Here is a 14,348-nt window from a genome sequence, read left to right as displayed (position 1 = left end):
AGAATGGTTTTATTACCTGTACCTCAAATCTAAGAGCATAAGCAGGTAAAATCCTTCTAGATAGAAGGAAACAGGTCATCTTGCAGGACTCCTCTTGGGTGAACAATCTCATGTTCATTCTAGGATGAATTTTCATACAAAGACCATGTTGAAGTTTGTGTGTTAAATAAAGGTCACATTCCATGCATAAATTTCTAGCACCCACCATGAGGCTAAGGAAATCAATTTCTCTGGCCTCATCTACATTTTTTTCTATTATTTTAGCATTCTATCCATACTATTTTGTATAGTCACTCGAATCTTCACGTGAGACATTCCATTTTTGTGCAAGGATTTGAACATTCTTGCACAAAGTTTTAAACCATATCGTGCAAAAAAGTGCCCCATTATGCAAATCTTCATGCGGCACATCATTTTCTTGTGTGACTCGATGAAAGATTTCGCACGACACTACACAACATTTCACATGAGATTTTGTAACAAATAGCTTAATTTATCACTTTTCAGCATTCTTTTCATTTAAATTTTCTAATGTGTCTTTCTTTGGATCTTTATTGCTCTATTTCTTTGGTTTTGTATAGCTTAACTATTGTCTGCAGGATGTTTTGACGAAGATTCCTTATAAAACCCACTCAAACAGAAATTGACCCTTTTTTGCAGGATTATTACCAAAGATACCTTTGATGAAGACTACTTTTAAAACCCACAAAATAGTGTGTCTTCTTTCTTGCTTTCAAAACATAGATTAATTAGGACTTGTGAACTTCCTAGGGTGCAAGATAGAAGAATAGGGGATTATGCTCTTCACCACTTAGAGGTCATGACTAAGGGTGAATCAGAAACATAGACACTTCTAAAAGACGATATTCTAAAGAAGGTAAGCAACTTAGTTTTTCTCTAGTAAAGGTCTTTTTCTATGAAGGGATGATGGTTTCCTCTTAGGGAATCAAAATCTTAAGAAAGGACAACTCTAGATTGATTAAGCTAAGTTGGTAAATTAACTTGTTCTATGTGTTTGGGCAAGGAAATAAGGTAGAGGATTATGATTTTTCCCCTTGAGGGAAATTAGAAACTCAAACCCTTAAATTGAGACCACCAGTCTGAGTTAATCCTTTAGAGGGCCTGTTAGAGTGATCCAACCTTTGGGAATGACCCAAGTGAGCACACTCCTTTCACAAAAGATTCCAACTCACTATAATCAAGATGCTTTGTAGAGAGAAAGACTCCAAAGCTAGATTAATTTATTTCCCTTGATTCTTGATATCACATATCAAGGGGAAGCTCTGTCTATTGCACTAGTTAGCACCAGCCCCAGTCTTGCTAAGAAAGTGTGTGCACTCTCAGATGTTGGTGTGGCTTTTTGGTCTCAAATCTACTTGTATAGCCACTAGAAATTAATACCAATAGAAGCCAAGTAAAAAGCCTTGTAGTTAGAAGCCACCCAGTTCACCTCCAAAAGGAGGCATAATTTTTTTGCAAGAAGGGGGAAGAATCTCTCCTGTAGAACTCACCATAGACATGCTACTAGATGTTTGAAGGTGGTATACCCACTTGTCCCCTCCCACAAGGGTGCTCATTCAACATATACTATTGAGTCCTTTGAATATACCAAAAACATGGGTTCCCTCTAAGGGGTGACATAGCTATGTGAGGTAAACCCATGTGCATAAGATGTGGGACAAAGGTTTTTCCTTCTCTACCATTTTCTATTTCTAGGGATAAAGCGTGTTTGTTATCAAGTCCAAAACATGTCCGAACTTCCTCAAACAAACTAAGAGTCAAGACTCCCTTGTCCCTCTAAGTTGCTTTGCCCTCAGTTGGATTGTATATGACTATTGATTTCTTCCCAATGTCTTGTTTAAAATACTTTGCCGTGGTTGAAACTTGAACATTGTCCAAACAATTTTTAGAGTTAACCTTGTTGTCTATCGAACAAATTAGTACAACTAGTATATCCAATATGTCCAAATATTCAAGAAATCTCTTTGAAATCCAACACTATTGTCAATTTGGTCCTAATTTTCATGCACAATCTTGCATTTCCTTACACAAGAATTCACCTTTTCACACGAGCCAGTTCAAGTCTTCGTGTGAGAATTTGTGTATTCCCACATGAGATCTTGCCAACTATCTTTGCTGGTCCTATCACTTCTTCATGCGAGCCAAAGTAAGTCTTCATGCAAATTTAAATTGTTGTTCTACATCTTTACACAACCCAATAAACTTTCTTGCACAGCTCATAGAGAATCTTTGCATGAGGTCTTGTTCTAAATTTGTCAAATCAGCTTATTCAACCAATCTATGACCTACATTTAGTTTGATTCTTATATTGAGTTGTCACTTCTTTGTCTGTACAAAGTTCTGAATAGTGGCATTTAGCATAAATTAAATTTTTGTGATCCGCATTTTAACTAGTCTCATCCTTTAGTTGTATAGATTCTCATTCTTTAGTGCTTGTCTTACTCTGTGCTATGATAGTCATAACCTTTAGTTGCTCTAGCCTTCAAATTAGACTATTTGTGCCTTAGTATACAACATTCTTGTTTTTTCTTGTCGAGACTAAGTTTTGGTGTGCTCCTTGTCCAAGTTCTAGCTTTTTGTCCTTGTCTATGACTATCACAATAAGGAGCGAAAACATGTTTTATCCTCTTAGACTTAGGCAAGGTCATCCTAGGGGTCATAATCATGGTAGAGGTTGCTTACCTTTTTTTACATAGCTTGCATCCAATTAGTCTAGTGGGGAATCTTCATGATCTCCCTCACCTATTAGGTCACCTCAAGTTCAACAAACATTTTCCATAAACCTGCAACAAACTAGGAATCCTTTGTATCAAGAGGATCCCGAGACTAGTAGAGGTCCTGTATCTTCAAACACAATGTCTAACTTCCTTTTCAAAGGACCTTTCAAAACACAACATACTGAAACTGAACACATTCCTACAATGACTAATCATGAACCTAAACATGGTAGTCATAGTAGACATCAAGAACCACCTAGGAATGATAAAGAGAAAGAGAAAGACCATAATACTAATGAGGAATAGGAAGGGGTGGAAATACTCACTGAACACATAGCAAAATGTCAAAGAGATAAAAACTTTCAAAAGTTCATGGGAATCCTACTCAATGAAGAGAAAGAAAAGTACTTTCTCAAACTTTCCCAAGAGGGAGCTTAGTTGCTCTCCCATTTCAATGTGGAAACCATCATCATGCCTGAAGAAGAAATTGAGAATTCCAAACTCCAAAAACAACTAAAAATTATGTAAGACCAACTGGCTCAAATGATGCATGAGAAAGAGAAACTCACAAAAATGTACACATTAGACACTCTTTGTCCATTTCCATTTGACAAGAGCTTAAACATGCCTCCTTTTCCATGAGGCATAGAGCTACCTAAGTATGAAAAGTACTTTGGCACCACTGATCCCCAAGATCACTTGTAGGAATTTGGTGCCTTGTCTATGGAGTTTATACACGATCAGACATACCTCATGCATTTATTCCCTAGAAGCCTAGGTGGTCAAGCTTTGGAGAAGTTCTCACACTTACCTCTCGGTATCAAGAAATTTGATGAAATTACAACCTTATTTGTCCAACCATATTCTCATAACATTCAACACCCTATCAACATTTGAGATCTATACAACCTTAAGTAGAAAGTTAAAGAACCTTTTCTCACATTCCTCCAATGTGGAGACAATTTTATACTAAATATTCACGCAAAATTCCAAAAATGGAAAAGCTTGACATCTTTACTAATAATCTCCTACTTGATTTCGTATATAGAGTCTAACTTCAAGGTCCACATACCTTTGAAGACATGATCACATTGGCTATCTGCATTGAGGAATTTATGGTCAAGGAAGGTGAACTCACTCTTCAAAAGGACACAAAAAAAGGTTCTACCTCCAACAGGTGTAAAACCAAATATGTCAACAAGAACCAAGAAATTTTAAATGATGTAGTTGTTGACAATGTCACTCCCAAACCTACTAAGGCATCATTTAATCTCACAGATGGCCTCAATGCAGCCAAAAATGTTGAGAAGCCTCCTCCTGACAACAAGACATCTAGGAGTAAACAAGATAATGACAAACCTAAGACACCATTTCTCTTGAGGGGCCCTACTTCTAACACAATGGATAACACACCTTCACAAAATTGTGCTAATGCTATTACTCACTCTCACGCCGAGTTAGTGCTCAAAGGCCGTGTGCCTTCTACTCCTGATTTTGAGCAACATAAAGACAAAACCCTTGCTAGTCCATCTAGCAAAGGTGAAAAACTCACAATGAACTCAATGGAAACTAGTTATAGTGTTCTCAGTCAACTAAAATGAACTAATGCTTAGATATCTATCTTTGAGCTGCTTAAAATCTCACCTACTCATAGGAAAATTCTAGACAAAGCCCTCACTGAGGCAAATGTTCCTCAAGATCTTGATCTTGAGTGATTTTAATCCATGGAAGGTTACCTGACCTCACCTTATCTTAAGGCCTTCTCTAAGGAGGATGCTAACTCATTGAGTCTCCTGCACAATCAAGCTCTACATATTGAGGTTCTGATACATCAGACATGTGTTTGTTAGGTACTCATCGATAATAGTATTGGCCTAAACATTGTCTCTATCACTCTACTAAGATAATTGAATTATTCTAAGGACTCTATTGATCCTTGATGCAGTATCACCATAAAAGTGTATGATAAAGTGGAATGAAAGTCTCTAAGTCTCATGGTCTTACCCATTCACATTGGTCCTATAGAAAGGGATGTCACTTATTAGGTGCTCAACATTCCCTTAGCTTACAAAATTTTGTTAGGATGGCCATGGATACATGAGATGCACATTGTGTCATCTACATATCACCAATGCATCAAATTCCCATTTCATGGCTCTAAAGTTACTATTTTGGCCACTACTAGCTATACTTGCAATATGCTCAAAGCAGTTGAAACTTTCATCTGGTTATCATGACAATAAGCTGAAACAAATTGAGCAGTTATTCAAACTGAAAGAAATTGGCATGAGAGAGTATCATATTGAGCTAGTGCTATCATTAACATCTCTTCTAGAGTCTCCTCATCATTATGGGAAACCCTCAGAGGCAAAGAAGTCATTCATGTTGACACCTCAGACTAAGTATAATGGCACTTTTTTCAAGGCTACAATTCCCTTAGAGGATGAAAGTGAAAATAGAGCCATTGTTGCATGGATTTATAGAGAACAGACTCCAGTAGACTTAATAGAGAAAGCTTGATAAATCACTCCTGAGAAATATGGACTTAGTCTTAGGCTTATGAAGAATTTAGGTTACAAGGGAACTGGCCCTATTGGGTGCAATAACAATGGCCTAATAGATCCTATCAAGACAATAGCTCAAAGCAACAGTGATACAACTAGCCTTGGATTTAAGAAGGTTCCTTTCCATTTGGGACCTAATAAATTCATACTAGAACTTGAGAGTTCATCTGGAAATGAGTCACAAGTTGGGTTAGACACTTAAGAGGAACAATATGATGATGATGATCCTTATCCTTATCCTATTCCTCATGATCTCACTAAATTCTTTGTTGAGCCAGATGAATTTGTGCTACGCGTTAGCACTATGGATGATACTAGTGATTCTTTTGAGGACAATACTAAGAAACCCAAAGATCATTCAGAAAGGGGAGAGTCTAGTCAGTCATTACATATTGAGTATCTATGTAAGAACCTAGATGATGAAGGTGAGTATGTCCCTATCACTATTGGAGAGTTCTATAGTCTCTCGCAGTATAGCACTGATTCTAAGGAATATGAGTTTGACTCTCTTTTAGAAGTGACTACTGATAAGGACATTTAAAAATGTCATGTCTATGAAAACTAGATCAAAGGGGGTGAAATGTCTAGGGTTAGGTTGGATGGGTTTGATCCAACTAGTGTCCTAGAGTCATCAATTACTGACGTTAGTACTCAAATTTGTTCGAACACATCTATGGATGAAGTCACCATATGTCTTGAATTGTTGGTCCAAGCACTTAATGACTATACCATGAATGCAATTGAACTAGCCACTACTCTTTCACTCACACATCCTAAGCTTATAGACTAGAACCCTGATGCATCTAGTCAAGTCCCCACATTCTAAAATGATTATGCTCTCACCTACTACCTAAACATTGTCGAACTTGTAACATCTTCCACCAATTAATAGAGTATCAACATGACTAAAGTTGACATACAATATCTCAGTCATGTTATTAAAAAGAAAAAATGCAAAGGGTCTGATGGTGAAAACCACATTGTAGCAGTGTCAGAACCCAAAAAAGTAAAAACAAAAGACGTATCCAAGGGTGAAAAACTCTCTAAGGTGCCCATGGATGAGGTATTTGATGTACTTCCAAGTCACTTTCAAGAGAGATCATCAGTATTGATAGAGCCAACATAGCCAATTAATTTGGGTATAGAAGAACATCCTCATATGATACATCTAGCATAGTCATTGTCACCTAAAGAAAAGGAAGAGTTCATTGCCTTTTTTAGAGAAAAGAAGATAATTTTTGCTTGGACATACTCTGACATGCTAGGACTAGATCTCAATCTTATCATGCATCACTTGTCCATAGCACTAGGCATCAAACCAATTAAATATAAACTTCAAAAATTGCATCCTCATGTTGTGTTGCTCGTCAAAGTAGAACTGGAGAAGCTTCTAAAAGCTAGTTTCATCCACACAATTGATTATGCTAAATGGATATTCAATATTGTTCTAGTCTCCAAGCATGATAAATCTATCAAGGTTTGTACTAAATTCCATGTTCTCAACTTGGCATGTCCTAAGGATGATTTTTTACTTCCCAATATTCATATGATAGTGGACATGATGACTGACTATGAGATGTACTTTCTTATGGATGGATTTTCTGGTTACAATTAGATACAAATTGCACCAAAAGACTAGGAGAAAACTATTTTCACATGTGTGTGGGGAACCTTTTGCTGGAATGTAAAGCCATTTGGCTTGAAAAATGCTGGCACAACCTATCAATGAGAAGTAACTACAATTTTCTATGACATGATGCCTAAGACCATGGAGGACTATATGGATGATACCTTGGTCAAAACCACCAAATGAAATACTCATCTGCAAGATTTAGGACCCATCCTAGATTGCATGGAAAAATTTAGGTTGCGGCTCAATACTAAGAAATGTCCATTTGGTGTCACATCAGGAAAATTTTTGGGGTACATCATGTCTACAAAATGAATTAAGGTGGATCCAGAGAAAGTTCAAGCAATAATGGATATGCCACCACCTCAGAACATTAGTCAAATGAGAGGTCTATAAGGAAGACTCCAATCTATTTGTAGGTTTATCTTACAGTTGGCAGATAGATCACAACCCTTCACAAAAACCTTACATAAGGGCATGAAATTCAATTGGAGCTACGATTGTGAGCAAAGCTTAATGCAAATCAAACAATTTCTTGTCAATCTATCAATACCGATGCCCCCTATCATTGGGAATCTTTTTCTTTTGTATATTTCAACAACTAAACAATCTCTGGGAAACCTATTGGCTCAGGAATGCAATGAAAACAAAGAGAGAGCTATTTACTACTTGAGTTGCACACTAATCTCTTATGAGAGAAACTACAACATCATTGAAAAATCTTGCTTGGTAGTTGTCTTTGCTTCCCAAAAGCTGAGACACTACATGCTTGCCCACACTACATAGCTTGTGGCTAAAATAGATCTACTAAAGTACTTGCTCAGTAAAGTAGCTCTCACAGGAATATTGGCTAAGTGGGTTATGTTACTCAGTGAGTTTGACATCCAATATGTTGAATGCAAAGCTATCAAGGGACAAGCAATTGTAGATCAGCTAGCTGATGCACCTATGCAGAGTCTCCTACCAATGAACATTGATTTCCCTCATGAGTCAATCCTAACACTCACACACCAAACATGGGTCATGTTCTTCGATGGGTCCTTCACAATAGGGATCTGGTGTCTGATTACTCTTCATAAAACCATAGAGATATTCATTTCCCAAAGCATACAAGATTCTATTTCCTTGTACAAATAACATTTTTGAATACAAGGCTTTGATCAATGGCATGAAAATTGCAGCCAAATGGAGAGTCAACTAGTTAGACATCTTTGGTGACTCTCAGCTTGTCGTCAATTAGGTTAATGATGTGTACCAAAAAAAGGATGAGAAACTAATTACATACAAGTGCATGGTTGATGACTTGAAGAATTATTTTGCACACATTACCTTCTAGCAAGTTCCATGTGTAGATAATAAAGTGGCTAATGCCATGGCTACTTTGGCCTCCCTACTAAAAATGCCTAAAAATTATCTTTGATATAAGTTCTTGATGGAAGCGTTACACTACCCAGCCTATGACACCCTTGATTCTAGGATGATTTTTTCTATTGTAGGACAAGATTTATCTTGCTACCATCACATCTATTCCTATCTTTGTAATCAAACCATTCTAGAAGGTCTAACCCAGAATGAGAAATGTTATCTAATCTATAATGCTTCATGTTATGTCATTATTGATGATGATCTATATAGGAGAGTTCTCGACAGAACACTCCTTAGGTGTTTAGAACTTGAAGAGTCCAAATGCACATTAATTAAAATTCACGAGAGCATTTGTGGATCTCACTCAAATAGCCTAACACTAGCTCACAAAATCCTTAGAGCTGGTTACTATTGGCCAAAAATGGAGGAAGAGGTTATCAAGTATGCTAGATCTTGCAAGCAATGTCAGCTTCATGGGAATCTAATTCGCAATCCACCTAGAGAGATAATTCCCTCTACTATGACATGGCCATTCCAATAATTGGCCTTTGACTTGGTGGGTTAGATTCACCCAACCTCTTCTAATGGACATAAGTTCATTATCAAAGCTACAGATTACTTCAAAAAGTGGGTAGAGGTAGTACCTCTCACAGTCACCAATGGAAAAACTATTGCTCTTTTGATCACAAACTACATCATTTGTAGATATGGTGTACCATCCTCAATCATTACTAACAATTGAGGACAATTCAAGAACAAAAATCTCAAGGAACTATGCAAGAAATTCAAAATCATACAACATTGGTCTTCCATTTGTTACCCCTAGAGTAATGGCCAAGCTGAAGCATCCAATAAGGCAATCCTCAAAATCCTTCATTGCATAGTCAACATATCAGGGAGAGATTGGCATCTCCAAATTGATCTAGCCTTGTGGGCATATGGGACAAGTATCAGGACTCCAATGGGCACAACTCCCTTTTCTTTGGTGCATGGAGCAGATGTTGTGCTTTCAATAGAGGTTGAGATTCCTACCTTGAGAATCTCTATGAAGGGTCTTATTACTGATGATGACTACAAGATAGCTTGGCTTCAAGAGCTAGTGTTACTAGATGAACATCAACAAGTGGCATGTGATCATCTATGAGCATATCAACAACAAATGTCAAGAAGCTACAATCGGAAGGTAAGGCCACATGACTTCTAGCTAGGTGATCTCGTCCTAAGAGATAACCCTAAGAATCAACAACAATGAGTCCAAAAAGAGAAGTTTGAACCAAACTACCTCAATCCTTACACCATTATTGTAGTATATGGATTTGGTGCCTATCACCTTTCCACAACCAAAGGAGAAGTGCTCAAGGAACTTGTCAACACTCTCCACCTAAAGTAGTTTTACATTTGATCTAATATTAGTAGCTCTTTGTACATATCTATATGTCTTGAAAAAAAATCATAAAAATAAAAAAAGGTCCTGAAAAAAATTGGTACCCTGGTGAAAACCTAGCAATAGGCACCTTGGTAACGTGAAAAAAATTGGAAATTCCAAAAAAATACAAAAAAATCAAAAAAGGAAAAATACAAAAAAATTTTAAAAATGCAAAAAAAAGTGCCATGGTGAAAACCTAGAAACATGCATCATGGTAGCAAAAAAATGAAAGCTCTACCAAGAAGGTGAAAACTTGATAAACAGACACCTCTTGTTCCCAATGCTCCATCTAGCAATGCATCTTTTGGCTCTTTGTATAGTTGATTTACTACTTTTCTTGCTTTCTACTCATGTATCTATGGATTGAGTCTTGTCACAATTCGGGGGCATTCCCCTTTAGTGTCACTCTTTTTGAGATTCTCCTCATAGAATCTCTTTCATGACAGTCAGCAGTCATTTTGGCTATGTTTGCCTATTATCACTAGTGTCACTCTTTTTGAGATTCTAATCATAGAACCTCTTTTGTGATAGTCATCAGTTGTTCTTCCTACTATCACCAGTGTCACTCTTTTCAAGATTCTCCTCATAGAATCTCTTTCGTATTAGTCACCAATTGTTCTGGTTATTTCTACCTATTGTCACTAGTGTCACTCTTTTCAAGGTTCTTCTTATCAAATCTCTTTCACAATAGTCACTAGTTGTTTCAGCTATGTCTACCTACTATTGCTTAGGTCATGTTTATAGATTCCTTTATGGAAGATCTCTCTTGTGTTAGTCACTAGTCATCTTGGTTGTGTCTGTCTACTATCACGTAGTCCTCTTAGGTTCTTCACCTCAAAGATTGCTCTTTGACCTCAATCACTAGTCGTTCTGACTATGTCTACCTAATTCTATCACCCTACTAAAGAGATTTCTTTCAAACATGTTCTGGACACTAACACTTGACATCAATTCTATGAAAAACATTGAACTCAAAATGACATACTTGTTTGGATATGTTGAGCTTTTCCTTTTTTTTCTTCATTTTCACTTTATCATGTCCCTTCAAGCAACTTGATGATGCCATTTCTGATTAGAGAAGTAATGACTGGGGGCATGATCTTTTCTTTTCTTTTTGTCTGCGATTTAGTTCCAATTAGTTGACAAATTCTTATATGAGGTGTGTCCACTATAAGAGCCTCCATCTCATATTGGATGGCTAGGTGTACCTTAAATCCTTTTATACAAATACATCAATAATGTTGGTTCTTATCCCTATTTGTTGGAGTGAACTCTTCATGCTATAGTACATACTGATACTCATCCTACTAAGTGAATGTATGGGTCACTACAAGTATACCTAGCACATTTCTATCTCAAGTTACAAACATAAGGGTTGTTGTAGATAGAATACTTACTGAATACTTAGCATAAGATGGATCTCTCATGTGTTTGGTGTATCTTCCATGCAAGAAACATTTTGGTCATCCTAATATTTATGTTTTGATGCTTATGTTAACTTACTATAGTAAAAGGGACAAATTTTTCTAGTCATTCTAGTTGTTTGTGCCTCGAATGCTTACATTTAATCCCAAAAAACTTACAACGTATGTCCTATTCATATTCCCATGATTGCAATGTCAATGGGAATTGTACAACATATGGGATTTCTTCATATGCTTAGTGATGATAAATAGTCGAGGCTTGGTAATCAAACCTAGGGTTGCATTTAACATAGTCTTGCATTACATACTTCATTTGCATAAGCACGTGATTCCATTACAACTCTATTTCATCCTTCGTGATGAGGGATTGTGGATCTCTAAAAATTTACCAAGATTCTCCATGGTAGAAAAAGCATTTGGTTCTTTGGTTCATATTTGTGCTCTCCTCAAGGGGGTACCTATTACTATTGAGAAAAAATGTGCAACACTACATGAGATGTTAGTTCATTTCCATATGCATCACATCCATACACTCATATCATCTACACTACATAATCACATCATATCAAATCAAACATGCATTCACAACATAACATGTGCATCTTGTAATCATCACATAAATATATCAAGTACATCAAAAAAAAGAATAGATATATACAATGACATGTATACAAGGATACTTGGCTCAAAATCTTGTATATATGTATATCAAAAATGTGTAATTACAAAAAATGGGTGCTACTCAAGCACTATTAGTAAAAAATGATACAAAATGGTGCTAGCACAACAATAGTTACATAGACAAAATCAAAATTGGGGTAAGAGCATCAAATAGCTACCTATGACCCACAACATCTCCCCTAGAAGCTGGAGGAGGGAGAGGAGGTGGCATATCTGGTCTAGCAAGAGGATGTGCACCCCCAAAATCTTGAGCATACTAGGAAAATTGTGGCACCTACTGAGCCTCATTGGGCACAACTGTAGATTATGCTAAGAAATAATAAGCCACTCAAGCTATCTATAATCTAACCTCATCCTATAGCATCTCTACCCTCTACTTGGATGTCTATACCTGCTCATGTAGTCTCAAGATCTCCTGATCCCGCTTAGCTAGTTGTGTATCCCTCACTACTACAACAATTTGTAGCTCTTCGATCTACTAGGAAGCCTTCCAGACCCACTCCCTCTATTGTCAAAACACCTCCTAAGATCTTATGGTAGACTACTCTTGCATCTCCTCATCGAACATCTTAGGTGCCTGCTCCTCCACTCTTGGCCTCTATCGCCATCTCTACCCTTCGTCACTGCCTCCAACCCCTAGATCTGATCCCATCTACCATGTAGGGATCTCTACCTACCTAACCATCTACCTCACCTTAGGTAGTGGGCCCTATGGTGCCTGCTACTAGGGAGCCTACTATGAATGAGCCTATTGCTATTGTGCTAGTGCCTGTTGTGGGGTTGGTGCTACTCCCCCCAAGGGATCTGTGAATTGTGGGAAGGGGTGACCAATAAGATATGCCTAGTATGCTACCATCACCCCTATATCTGCTACCTCTAGATAGTAGTCCCACTGTGTCACAACTAGGTTGTGCACATTGATCATAGACCCCTGCATCTAGCCTCACCAGCCATCCCCATGTAAGATCCTTCATGATTCACACATAGGCTCAAAACTCCTAAGAGATATCTTGTTGTCTCCCATACTACCTCCTTACTTTGCTAATAGTGAACCACTCAATAATTTGCGTCATCCTCCCCACTAGTGGCCATAAACAAAATATACATCCTAGCTCTCTAGGACCATCATCCTACTCCTCTATCTCTCACTAGGGCTGCCATATGATGGAAACTAGGTCATCAAGATGGGCTTTCTAGTACTCCATCTTACCTAGGCCTGCCTGGGTAATCTACCCTCTATATCTACAAACGTATGGCTCTACAAGCTCCTGGGCATCCTCAAAAATTGTTCATGTGACTGGAAAGTGCTCCCATGCCTAGACCTGTAGAACATACACACCAATGGCCATACTCTTCCACTTGTTGTACACTATCTTGTGCATCTTGTAGAACATATCAGTGAGCATGCACTGGCCCCATTCAAATCTCTTTAGAGAATCCAACACCTCTATAGCATAATCCCCCATCCACACTCTAGTCCATATTGCCCTTTGTCTAGCATCAAGAATCAACTAATGAATATGGCCAAAACCATGGCCAATCTATGTGTTTGTCCATATTTTTAGATGAGCTCATCCCAGGTAATGGTTCATCAAATAGCTAGCTCCCTCTAAAATATGGCACACAAGGCCTCTGTACCTTCCCGAGGCACTGTGTCATATGATACTCTTAGCCCATGAAATGGTATGCATAGGATCCTGTATATGTCCTCGAGAGTCATAGTCATCTCGCCCCAAGGAAGGTGGAAGGTGTTCATTTCCAAATGGAAATGCTCCACCAAGGCAGTCAGTAGGCCGTGATTCACCAGCAATGCTAGGATTCAGCATAAAGAATTGAGCCCTAGTCTATCAATATGTGCCATGTCTTTTGCATCCAAGCTCTACAACAACACCCCATATGGAAAATAATGGGATCTAAATGAGACATCACCAAATACCTCTTGCACACATAAACAAAAACAATGACAACAAAATAGCCAATACTCAATCAACAAATCAGAACAATGAAGAAACGAATGCAAAAATCATGCTTAAAATGTTTTTAAAAAACAAGCAAATTTTCACTACACTACTGTCATGAATTTTTGTGCAAGGATGTATTTCTTCACATAAGAACATATTTCTTCACTCAAGATTGTGCATCTTTGCACAAGAAAATAAGTCCTCGCATGAAGAAATGTAAGCCCATGCAAGCGATCAACACCCTGTGCGAAGAGAGACTCACTCATGCGAAGAAACAAGTTTTCGAGCAAAGAGAGACAGTCTCATGTGAAAGGCGACAACTACCCATGCGAAATTCTCACATTCTTCATGCGAGAAGTGGGTATCTCCCGCATGAGAACCCCCACCAACATGAGTGAAGATATGCTGGGTTGGAAAATCTTCATGTGAGAAGAGACCGCCTTCGTGCGAGGAAGGACAATCTCTCATGAAGACTGATTGAGAATTGCTAAAAATGTGCTAAAAATGCAATAAATGACCTCAAAATGTGTGAAAATAAAATTATGAAGAATGGTTATTG

This window comes from Cupressus sempervirens, chromosome 11 (assembly GCF_028749045.1).
Source record: "Cupressus sempervirens isolate cs-2001-9-10 chromosome 11, ASM2874904v1, whole genome shotgun sequence".
Taxonomy (NCBI): domain Eukaryota; kingdom Viridiplantae; phylum Streptophyta; class Pinopsida; order Cupressales; family Cupressaceae; genus Cupressus; species Cupressus sempervirens.
This window is presented reverse-complemented; position numbering follows the sequence as displayed.